Raw genomic sequence first — 13308 nt, 5'->3', positions numbered from 1 at the left:
TCCAAGCTACCAAAGAAATTTTGGGGTGAGGTTTCAAGGACAACAGTTGATGTGATCAACTTGTCTCCTGCTCATGCCTTAGCAAATGATGTTGCAAATAGGGTGTGGTCAGGAAAGGATGTGTCCTATAAGCACCTGAAGGTATTTGGATGCCGGGCATTTGCACATATCTCCAAGGAGAAAAGGGTCCAAGCTTGATGATAAGACGAGAGAATGCATTTTTCTGGGATATGGTGATGCTGAATTCGGCTACAGGCTATGGGATCCAAAGAAGCAGAAGGTATTCAGATCCAAAGACATGGTATTTTTTTTTAGACCAGACACTTGAAGATATCAAGAAAGAGTTGTCAATTCAGACTTCTGTAGGTGGATCTATCCACCTGGATCCAGTTACTCCTCCAATGGCACAAGTTGAAGGAAGAGCAGTGTAGAAAGATAATGTAGAGACTGATGTTGATTTACCAGCAGGTCATATTGAGCAGAAAGAAGTTGGAGAACAACCTCCTCCAGAACCCCAACTAAGAAGATCTTCCAGAGAGTCACAACCTTTCAGAAGGTATTCTCCACATGAGTATATGATGCTTACTGATGCAGGTGAACCAGAGAGTTACCTGGAAGCACAGAAGTGTGAACAAAAAGAACAGTGGCTAATAGCTATGCATTATGAGATGGATGCATTGCAGAAGAACCACACTTATGACTTAATGATCATGTTGTTGTATGCTTGTGATTCTCTGATCATAATGCTATGTTTATATTATAGAATTTGACCATGACATGAATGCATGCTTATGATATGTACATGTGCAACATGCAATTGACACTTTTGTGAATATGTAGCATGTTGATTGTATGTTTGTCATTATGATGTCTATGCATGCACGTGTTGGCGACTGTGTGAGTCTATGATTCAGAGAAATCGTTGTGGTGCCTTATATGTACTGGTTTTGTTTGTGTTGCATAACTGGTGATTGTACAGTCAGGCATGCGCATAAGAATCACCACAACAAAGCAGTGGATTAACGACGACCACATTCCGTCACTATTCCGTCGCTAACCGGCTTAGCGACGACTAGGTGACGATATGCTTACATCACGAATTTTTTGACACCAACTGGCGACAGAATAAATTCGTCGCCAGGTCCGTCGCTAATGGCGACAGACTAACGAGCGTTGTATTCCGTCGCCAATCCGCCGGTACTAAACGGTGACCTTGGCTTGGCGACGGATTTACGTCTGTCGCTAAGCCGTCGCTAGATTTATATGCATAGCGACAGATGTTTCCGTCGCTAATCCGTCGCAAACACAAAAAAAAATAAAAAAATTTATTTGAAAATTAAATACCGAGAACGATACAATTTATATTTCCTGTACAATTTATATTTCCTGTAAATAAAAAACAAACCACACAAAAAATTCCATATAAAAGGAATCTACAACAATTAATTGTTCCACCTTAAAATTAACAAGTTTAATTATCAACAATTACATTTAAGAAAAAAAATAGAACTTCAACACAGTTCTCTAATCACCGCCAAGATTTTGTACGTCTTCTTTTTCATTGCCTTTATCTGTTCCTTCAGCTCCGCTACGCTGATTATCGCTAATAGCCTACACAAGAAAAGAACAGTCAGTATTGATAAACAAAATATAATAAAATAAATTACACACTATATGTGATTCTATCATGTGCTCATATGTGTTCTAAGGCAATAAAAAAACTTTATATGTGATTCTATCATGCTCATATGTGCTCTAAAGCAGGCAAAAAACTCTATATATGATTCTATCATGAATTATATGTGTTTTAAGGCATTAAATTTTTTTTATATGCGATTATATCATGCTCAGATGAGTTCTAAGGCAACTAGAAAAACTCTATATGTGATTCTAGCATGCTCATATGTGCTTTAAGGCAGACAAAAAGCCATATATGTGATTCGATCATGCTCATATGTGTGCTAAGGCAGTCAAAAAATTGAATATGTGATTATAGCATGCTCATATGTGTTCTAAGGCAGACAGAAAAACTCTATATGTGATTCTATCGTGCTCATATGTGCTCTAAGGCAGGCAAAGCAAAAAACTTTATATGTGAATATATCATGAATGCTATATGTTCTAAGGCAGTAAAAAAACTCTATATGTGATTATGGCATGCTCATATGTGCTTTCAGGCAGTCAAAAAACTGAATATGTGATTATAACATACTCATATGTGTTCTCAGGCAGTCAAAAAACTGAATATGTGATTATAGCATGCTCATATGTGTTCTCAAGCAGTAAAAAAACTGAATATGTGATTATAACATGCTCATATGTGTTCTCAGGCAGTCAAAAAACTGAATATGTGATTATAGCATGCTCATATGTGTTCTAAGACAGTCAAAAAAACTTTATATGTGATTCTATCATGCTCATATGAGCTCTAAGGCAGGAAAAAACTTTATATGTGATTATAGCATGCTCATATGTGCTCTAAGGCAGGCAAAAAACTCTATATGTGATTCTATCATGCTCATATGTGCTCTAAGGCAGGCAAAAAGTTATATATGTGATTCAATTATGCTCATATGTGTTCTAAGGCAGACAAAAAACTGAATATGTGATTATACCTGAGAGGGACCTGCAATCGAAGATCCTCTGTTCAACAAAAGATTGTTGATCTTATCTCGGAGAAAGGGGGCGACGGTGTCATGAAAGTAGTCATTCATTGTGTCCTTAATGATCTGGCGTACATCATCACCGGAAAGAATAGGCTGCTGCTTGGAGCTTATGTCGGTGAAAGAAGTCTGTGAACCGTAACTGGAAGAAGCAATAATTGGTGAAGTGTTCAGATTACTCCCAAACCTGAACACGCGACCTTTTTTGGGTTCACCTGCTGCAGTCACTCATGCTGCATGATCAAATGATGGATGCTGAGTAGCGTCATCGCCATATCGCTCTACCATCTGTTGCTTATATGTCTCCTACAAAATAATGTTTAAAGTATGCATTAATAATTAATGATAACATTATGATAACTTGCATATTGCAATGATTATTAATAGAATAAATACATATCGTTGTCATTCTCGGCTTCTTTGATACGAAGACTCCCGTGGTCTTTCGTTTATGTGTTTCAACAAACACATCTTTATATGGTACAATGCCTCATTTTTCTCCTTCCTGCGAAGTTAAAGGACAAAAGATTTATTTTACAAGTTTGCAATAATACTTATAAAATTAATATTATATATTGATGAGTTACCATTTTCTTCAGGTGGCTCCCAAATATCTTAGATCCACCTGTGTGTAGATGGACTTCAGGCATTTTTGTTCGATTTTGTGCAGCCTTCGTAGAGCGATTTTGAAATGCATCTCCCGCCTACTTATCACACATTTCATCCCAATAATCTTTCTTGATAGTAATAGGGTCATGACCCTTCTACTGTAGTGGATCACGCCAGATGCTTTTTTTGCTGCAGTCTTCATATTGTGCATCATGTCTGCAAATCGATTGGCAGCCACCTTCTTCCACACCTTTCTTGCATCATTTTCTTCCACCGTAGTTGCGAAGCGATTCGAAGCCTACAAATATTTTCAGAAAGTTAGTAGACATTACTTAAATAAATTAAATATGAAACACATTAACTATGAGGAACAACTGTATACCATGAATGAGGACCACAATCTGTCTAACACCTCCTTTGGGTACTCTTTCCATTGAGCAACCGGTCCTGGTAGATATTGAAGAAGTGAATTCCTAATCTCCCGTGCTACTTCTTGTGGCTCAAACCTCGTGCTGCACATGAATTGTTACACAGTAAATATCAATATAAAATATTTATAAGATATGTAATAATTGAAAACGAAATACTTACGGTCGATTATCGATATACACTATTCGGCTGAGTCTTCTTGTGCCAGACTGAGAAGACCCTGCTTCCTGTGTTGGCTCCTGACTTGTGTGATCAACTGATGTAGGTGGGTCGTGTATAGGCAAAACATCATCTGTAAAAAAATACGTTAGAAATTCTCAGAATGCGCATTTGAACTAATCAAGCATCCAATTAGTTAAATGATATACCTATCATAGGAGCCCATAAAGATGAAGACTGGGTCTGGATACTACTGGATGAGCGACCACTGTAACCTCCACGAACCATATTCTAACAAATAACATATGTCATACAATACATTCAAATAATTCACATCAAGTATTACAATACATTTAAGTCATTCACATCAAGTATTACAATAATTCAAATCATTCGCATCAAGTATTGCAATACATTCAAATGATTCGCAACAAGTATTACAATACATTCAAATCATTCATATCAGGTACTGTAATGCATTTAAGTCATTCACATCAAGCATTGCAATGTATTCAAATCATTCGCATCAAGTATTACAATGCATTCAAATAATTCAAATCATTCACATCAAGTATTGCAATAATTCAAATCATTCGCTGCATAAATTATAATACATTCAAATAATTTAAATCATTCACATCAAGTATTGCAATGCATTCGAATCATTCGTATCAAGTATTACAATACATTCAAATAATTCAAATCATTCACATCAAGTATTACAATGCATTCAAATAATTCGTATCAAGTATTACAATACATTCAAATAAAAATTTTAATCATTCATATCAAGTGTTGCAATACAACTCATTCATTAGCATCAAGTATTATAATACATTCAAATAATACAAATTATTAACATCAAGTATTACAATGCATTCAAATCATTCGTATCAAGTATTACAATACATTCAAATAAATTTTTTAATCATTCACATCAAGTTTTGCAATACAATTCATTCATTCGCATCAAGTATTGCAATACATTCCAATAATTCAAATCATTCACATCAAGTACTGCAATGCATTTAAATAGAGGTTTGTAGTATAAGATTTTGCTCACTAGCTTGAGAATTCTTCCTCGTCACTAGTTTGACTTTCTTCTTCTTCTTCTTCTTCATTGTTTGCCCATCCACTTGGTACATCATTTGGATCACATTCCTCTATGAATGTTTCATCGGCCAATGGAGATATGACATGCATATCATGCGCAACATTGTGACCATAAGCGAAGTCATAGACATCATCTGATTGATAGTAATCGCTGTCTTCAACTAACTCATCTTTCTGTAACTGATCATACTTAGGGTATAGTTTGAACTTCACCTTGCAAACTGCCCACCATTCATTTTTATCTGACTTTTTTATACTCGGATATAAAGTATAATAAACTTGTTGAGCTTGCGAGGCTAATATGAATGATTCATATGTTCCAAACCTAGATTTATGATTCACCTCCACAATGCCTGAAGCTTTGTCGAGTCTTGTTGCAGTTGGATCAAACTAATGACACTTGAATAAAGTTACCCTGTTATTTATGCCTAAGTAAGTCAACTCCATTATTTCCTCTATAACACCGTAGTAATCATGTGCATTTTCACCGTAGCTGCTACCCTTGACATACACGCCACTATTCATCATTGATTTGTTTATACCGTAATCTTTTGTATGGAATCGATAACCATTTACGATGTACCCATTGTAGTATTGCACAACTTTGGTCGGACCATTTTCTAAATCCGTATATGGATTATCGTGCACCACATTCACTCGTGCATCAAAATCGTTTCTAAATTCTTCTCCATGAAACGTCCAGTTCTGATAATCACTCACAAAACCCTTCCTGTATAGGTGATGTCTAACGCTATGAGGTTCTACAAATCAATTATTCTTACAAATCTTGCAGGGACACCTAATTTGACCTATGGGATCCACTGTACTGACACTTGCCCTTGCAAATTCAATAAAACCGTCAACACCATCCATATATTCATGCGATAACTCATTGTCCACTATCCTACGATACATCCATTCATGGTTTACAGTCATTTTCTTATGATATTACGAATAATAGCCTAACGAATTAAAAGAGAACAATCAGAATGCTACGATGAAGAAAACATCAAATTTATCATGCAATATATGATGTCATACAATAACAAGAATTTTGATGCATGCATTGATAACTTAATATTTTCATGTGCAAACTATTAATGACACGATATAATCATTTGAAACATGCTTTCATTATACAATTTCACATAGAAGTCATAATCAAATTGAAAGTAACTACATGCAAGCATGAATACAATTACATCAAACATTGCAATACATCGTAATCATTCATATCAAACAAATGACAAACATGTACCTGCAGCAAACACACTTCAATATCTTACTAACTACTACCATGCCTAGCATGGACTTCGTACTCAAAAAATAAGAACACTTCAATATTCATACATTAAAATCATGCTCAGCATGATCTCCGAACTCCAACAAAGCAATCCTAAATATCAACAACTAAGTGAGTGTGTGAACAATAAAGTGTTACATCTAATAAATTAAATAACATGTGATACACTTGCATCACTTACTTACCACGGGTATTTACCCGATTTGTATTGTTTTTGACACTTACTTACCACAGGTGGCTGAGCACGAGCATGTTCCGTTAAAAAATCTACACAAAAAAACACTGTTTTAAAATGAAGTCACCACGAAAATAAAAGTTGTTCTGGCAAGAGGTCGACTCCCCTGCTGTTCTGGCAGGGGGTCGACCCCCTTACGAAACATAGGGGGTTAACTGACCCTCTGTTCGGGCAGGGGGTCGACCCCCAGCCTTTCCGCCAGTGAGTCGACCCCCTGCCAGAACAGCAGGTGGTTAAACCCCCTGCCGGGGTCGACCCCTTGCCAGTTCCAGCAAGGGGTTAACCCCCTGCCGGAAACACAGAGGGCCTCTGTCGGAAACAACATGGGGTTAACCCCCTGCCGGAAAACGCAGGGGGTCGACCCCCTGCTAGAAAACGCGGGGGGGGGGGGGGGGGGGGGGGACATCCTTTACCTTCCTCCGGACGGTGGGACCGGCGAACGGCGGGAGTGGGACCGACGAACGGCGAATGACGGGAGTGGGACCAGCGAACAACGGGAGCAACGAAAGAAGAAAAGGAAAAACTGTGTGGGATTAGGGTTATTTGAAACTTAAGGACAGCTTAGCGACGAAATTAATCTGTTGCTAAGCCCACATAAATCAAATTTATGAAACCAGCGACGGACTATCTTCTATCGCCAAGTCCGTCGCTAAGTAGCGACGGACTAGAGTTTGTCGCAAGAGTCGTCGACAAATGGTGCGCCGTAACGACAAAATAGTATGTCGCAAAATCCGTCGCTATATAGCGACAGACTATATTCAGTCGTTATTTTCATATGCTTCATTGATTATAGCGACAGATGTTTGTCGCTCGTTAATCCGTCGTTAACTAGCGACGAAAATATTTCGTCGCTACAGTCCGTCGCTAACAACGTATTTTCTTGTAGTGAATGCCCAGGATGGGGCTTTAGGTTATATTAAACCCTTAAGTTGTTGTGTTTTACACCAAGTAATAAACAAATTAATACATGCATACATAACCTAAATTTTGAGATTTTGTGTATTGTTTTTCTACTTTCTGCGTATATCTAAAAGATGATATATGTTATTAGACACTTGGTCTACTTGGAGAGGGTAGATGATACAAATTCTGTGGAACCGTTATATTTTCTTATAAGAGATAGACATCTCACTCAGTCCTTAATTCTTATAGTTAAGTAATCAAGACTATCAATATGTCATAGGTGGCAGGTTCATATCTTCTGTAAATGTCTCGGGATGCATCTTATTATGGTTTGACCTTTGAAGAGTACTCTATCGATCACGAACCTTCCCCATTAGGTGAGTTTCAGCCAAACACTTAGGTATTAAATCACATAGCATAACAGACTTTATATGGTTTCAGTTTCAAATCACGATTGTACTATGTGCCTATTCACATGGTAGGTTAAATAGAGAAACTTAAATGATATAACTGAGCAGTTTATTTTTAAGCATTGAGAAATATGCCTGGATAATATCATTGTTGCTTTATGGTTATATTCTGATTGGTATTGCTCATTTTCTGTTTTAACTGTTGAAACTATATGCTTGTTTACTGGTTGGTTATACTGTGAACTGCCTATAAGTTGAGTTTGTTTATAAATATTATAACCATGTGTTTCTGAAAATATGTGTGTATGTTATGTACTCTTATCATTATGGATATAGATAGTGCTAGTGTGTTTCCTACTCGTACTGATGGATGAGTAAGAACCCTATACTTTAAACAACTTTTAGATAAGTAATGATGAACGTGGAGCGGTTGCAGGCTTGCTGCGGGCGGCGCCATGAATTCATATATTTTATTTGTGTCCTGCACAACTTTGTCTTGAACTAATATTATTTATTGTTTAAGACATATTTGATATTCAATAAAATTTATTGAATGGATAATTTAATCAAATGGTTTTATAGAATGGATGCTGGTTTTCAAGTTCCGTAAGCTGTCCGAAATGTTTAACTGTAACCAAATTCGTGTTTTCACTGTCTTAAAAAAAAATCAAATTTTTTTGGTTAAAATTTTGAGGCGTTACATCTACAGATACAAGAAAATTTCGTGAAAGTAAAGATGATATACTTTTTTTGAATTAGATTATCGAAAATCTCTTTATTAGAGCTGATATGGTGATTTTTACTGGCGCAAAATCTTTTCACGCCAATAAAAAGATATTTTTTAATTAAAATTGTGAAAAAAAACTCTTTATTGGAGCAAAAAAATTTTCACTAGTAAATATGATGTTTTTTTAAATTAATTTGTGAAAAAATCTTTTTATTGACACCATATTAACTCCAATAAAGATGATATTTTTTAATTTAAATTGTGAGAAAATATGTTTATTGGTGAAAAAAATATATGCCAATAAATATGTTAGTTTTTTAATTAAAATACGAAAAAAATCTCTTTACTGAAATTAGTGCTAATAAAGAGATCTTTATTGGCACTAATTTGGCACCAATAAAGACAAGCTTTTCTGGCATGATATACCGATAGTACCAACTATGGTGCACTTATTGACGTTTCTCCAATAGCGCCAGTAAAGGTGGATTTTTTTTGTAGTCTAGAAAGGAATGTTCACCACTGTCTATGAGCTCAAAACACAGTTATACATCAACATGTAACATCTAGCGCCAAAGAGTCTCACTGGTAAAGATGGGGTGGCAGGCGAGGGTGCAACAACACTTGAAGAGGAGTTACCTTGGGCATCGTTAGGCCAAAGCTCTCGGTCATGTCAACCGGACCATCCTTGGGCGTAGACCACTCGAAGCTGTGGACCAAGCGCGCCAGTGTCAAGTGAGATACTTGGGTTGCTAGTGACAAACCCGCGCATGATCGTCGACCCGAACCGAATGGAATGAACTCGAAGCTTTGACCACCAAAATTGGTGTCTTTGTGGCTTGTCAGGAACCTCTCTGGTTTGAACTCTTCTGGTTCTGACCATAAGACTGGGTCCCTATGTATCTTCCATGCATTAATAAACACGGTTGTGCCCACTGGTATGTGATACCCAACTAATTTGACTGGTTTCATTGATTCATGTGGGACCAGCAGAGGGAGCACTGGGTATAGGCGCAGAGTCTCTTTGAGTATGGCCTGCAAGTATATCAGTTTATTGATGTCTGATTCATCCACTTGTCTATCCCTGCCTACGTGGATGTCCAACTCATCTTGGGCCTGCTTCAACACGTGTCTGTTGTTCAATAGAAGAGAGAGGGCCCACACCATGGTATCCGATGTAGTGTCCATCCCACCGGCAACCATTGCCTGCAGTAATTAAAAGATCAAATATCATGTGTGTTGTATAACATAACGCTTGACTATAGTTTTGTTGCTCTCCCAGTAGGGTTGCACCTAGTCGAGTTTGATTCGGATCTAGGTGGAACCAGACTTGGGCTGGATTTTTGGGTATGGTAATTGGGTTCAGACTCAAGTCTAATCGAGTCCACTATAAAAAAAACTATATTCCGACACGATAAGAACTACATGAACCAGTCCTGGTAAAACTAATTTTTTTATCATTTTTACATTGAAAATTATGGGTTTGGTATAAAATTTCACAAACTATACCCGAGTCCATGTATTAATCGGACCTTCAGTTCTAGACTTGGGTCTTAATTGGATCTTCTTATTTATCACCATACCGGGACCCTATAGGGTTTGGTTCTCAGGTCCAGGTAAACCCAACCCGTTGACACCCCTAGTGGTTAGGGTGGTGCTTGGTAAAATGGAGAAACCTCATTTTCTAGAGAAAATATTATTCTATTTTTTTTATGACAAAGAATTTATCTAGCTACCCTCTCTACGAAGTAAACTCCAGGCAGACCAACTGACTGTCATGCCTTACGGGGAACTAACTCCTTGAAAGTGGTCAGATTAGGGGTGTCAACGGGTCGGGTTTGGTTTAAACTCTAGTGAAACCAGACCCAAAGCTGATTTGAGATGATGGTACTGGGTTGGGACCTAGATCTAATTTGACCCACCATAAGAGAAGGATTCTACATGAACCAGTCTGGAACCATACCTGGTAAAAATAATATATTCTTATCATTTTTACATTGAAAAATTACAGATCTTAATTGGAACTGGGGTCTGCCCTGGGTCTGGTGTGAAATTTCACAATCCATACCCGACTCCATATATTAATCAGACGCTTCAGGTCCTACCCGGATTCTAATCGAGCCTTTTTATTTATCACTAAGCCCTGACCCTATAGGTTTTGGTAAGGGCGGGTTGGGTCTGGGTCAAACCGGACCCATTGACATCCCTAGGTCAGATACATCCTGCAAACATTGAGGTTTTGATCCGGTGTCGTTCATCTGGAGCGCATAAATAAAATTATATACAAATATAAAAAAACATCTTCAAAAACATAAAAGATACAAAAATCACATTATTAATGTGACAATACCGCAATGATAGTTTATAATTAAAAAATATCACAGTTTTTAAGATTATGTCAGTTTTTAAAGGACAAGTCTCTAGTGCAGATGTGCATATGACATCAATGAGTTGAAAATCACAGGTGTAAGTTGTTTGACTCAATCATTGCAGATCTATTCAATATAATGAACTTTTTAGAGATTAACCTTTAGATTGTGTTTTTTAGACAAAAAACTTTTTAAAATCATCAAAATTTAGTGCATTTACTGTCATTGTTTTTTGAATCAATAAAAAAACATGTACACACCAGATTTCGGTCACTCTGTAAAGGTTTGATTCACTTAAAAAAACCAAGACAAGATATTTACTCGTTTCAACTCATTGATACCGTAATCAGCACCAAAGACTTATCCGTCTTTTAACATCCTAAGATTGTGTTGAGACTTTAAGTTCGAATCCCAAATGCTACGGTTGTATAACTGGTAGGGTTTGCGTAACCCTCAGTTTTTTCTGTCGAATATATATATATATATATATATATATATATATATATATATATATATATATATATATATATATATATATATATATATATATTGACATTAATATTTCGGCTTATGGAATTAACTCACCCAAGCGGTAGCCTTGATTATGGTGTCGGTGGGATGGACGTCACACAGATGACCATCGTTGAGCTGGCTGATAAGCACGTCAATAAAGTCACCACGCTCATCGGCGTTGCCAGAATCCCTTCTCCGGCGGTGCTCCGCCACCCAAGCAGTGGCAACCTCATCCATCTTCTGATGGACTCGCTTCATGGCCTTCTGGTGGCCACCTACATCGAGACGCTCGAGCCAAGGCAACGCATCTGAAAGGGTGAAGACGTTGGCCAGGTGGTAGAACTCCTCTATCAACTCGCTGATCTCCCTTGCTCGCTCATCTTTCTCGGCATCCTCTCTGTCAAAATATCGTTTTCCCGCGACCATCCTCAGGATAATGTTCATGGTGAAGAAGCGTAGCCGCCGCTTCATCTCCAGCGGCTCGTCGTCCTTGCATCGTCTATACAAGCCTCTCACGAGGGAGTCGACTCCCTCGAGCCGGATGTGCTTGAGAAGCTCCAGCCGTCGATTCGATAACAGCTCGATGGTGGCAATCTTACGGATCTCGCGCCAGTAGGGCCCGTAGGGATTGAGGCCAAACATGGCATAGTCATAGCCGAGGAGTTTCATGCTGAGCAGCGAAGGCCGGTTGGCGAGGGCTCGGTCGTTGGTGGTGAAGCATTCCTTGGCTAGCTCCATGCTGCTCACGACTATGGCACGCTTTTGGCCTAGTCGAAGAGCAAAGATGGGGCCGTATCGGTCCGAAAGTGCAGCCATGGTTCTGTGGGGAAGTGTGGCTCCTGCCAGCACACTCAGGTGGCCGACTACGGGCCAAGCACCAGATGGTTCTGGTGGCTTGGAAGCTGCTTTTGGTGTCTTCTTTGGCCACCGTGCTTGGTAGAGGAAGAGAAGAGCAAGGACAGCTGCTAGCCACCATATCAGTGTGAAACTATCCATGGTCATAAAGGAGGAGGAGGAGGTGGTGGTGGTGGTGATGATACTTATATAGATAAGCATATATTTTATACAACAGTATCTTTTCTTTTTGTCACTTTTGTAAGCTATGCTTCTTTCAAAAAAGTGGTATACACAATGCAGCCAAATGACATCGAAACAAGCCTTTTAATTAACCAACCAGTGGATATGGCTTTGATAAAAATAAAAAGTTGAAAAATAAGGGATTATTTACCAGTAAAATAGTAATGGTTATAGCTACAATTGAAATTTTCATAAATTTTTAAAATTTCAAGAAATGTTTCAAATCTTTTGGATTTTTAAAACTTTTTAAATTTTCGAAGTTTTTAGACTGTTGTAAATTTTTAGTGAAATTTCCACGAATTTTAGAGCACCCAACAACCGGTCAAATTTGGTAAAGCCCACAGTCTGAATTGGACAGGTATCATCACATGAGGTGGGGAGGCATATTCTTTAGTGCAATCACAGTGTACCTGATCCTTGCTCATGGATGTAGGGGAAACTACCACTGTTAGTGCATCTCTCACCAGGCAACAATCTCAGACGTGATGCTAACAAGGGCTCCGCAAACCTGGCTAGGTGAGTTGGCTTAAGAAGTTCAGGTTTAATTTAATTACGCTGTGAGTTTTGTAGATATGAAAAATCCACAAACATTTGTGAAAAAATATTTTATTTGGAAAAGATTTTCTTTAGAAAATTGCCTTTGTTACAAAAGATTATGGGATCTCCGGAGGCACTAGGCAAGGCTAGTCCACACCAAATAGAGGGTGTATAACCTTTTCAAGATTGACACTTTCCTTAATAATTGCTTTTCTCAACTTTTTCTGACCACGGCCTGAAGACAGACAAAAAGAGGATCCACAA

The 13308-nt window shown here is 38.0% G+C and overlaps 1 pseudogene; it reads right to left on the bottom strand.

The window, feature by feature from the left end:
* Window positions 1–539: 539 nt before the first annotated feature.
* Window positions 540–12426, bottom strand: LOC149847905 (cytochrome P450 CYP82D47 pseudogene; annotated as a pseudogene).
* Between the last annotated feature and the right edge of the window lie 882 nt (window positions 12427–13308).

Source organism: Nuphar pumila, chromosome 1 (assembly GCF_984573655.1).
Source record: "Nuphar pumila chromosome 1, dmNupPumi1.hap1.1, whole genome shotgun sequence".
Classification (NCBI taxonomy): Eukaryota; Viridiplantae; Streptophyta; class Magnoliopsida; order Nymphaeales; family Nymphaeaceae; genus Nuphar; species Nuphar pumila.
The sequence above is the reverse complement of the archived record's forward strand: the minus strand, read 5'-3'. Positions and strand labels throughout refer to the sequence as shown.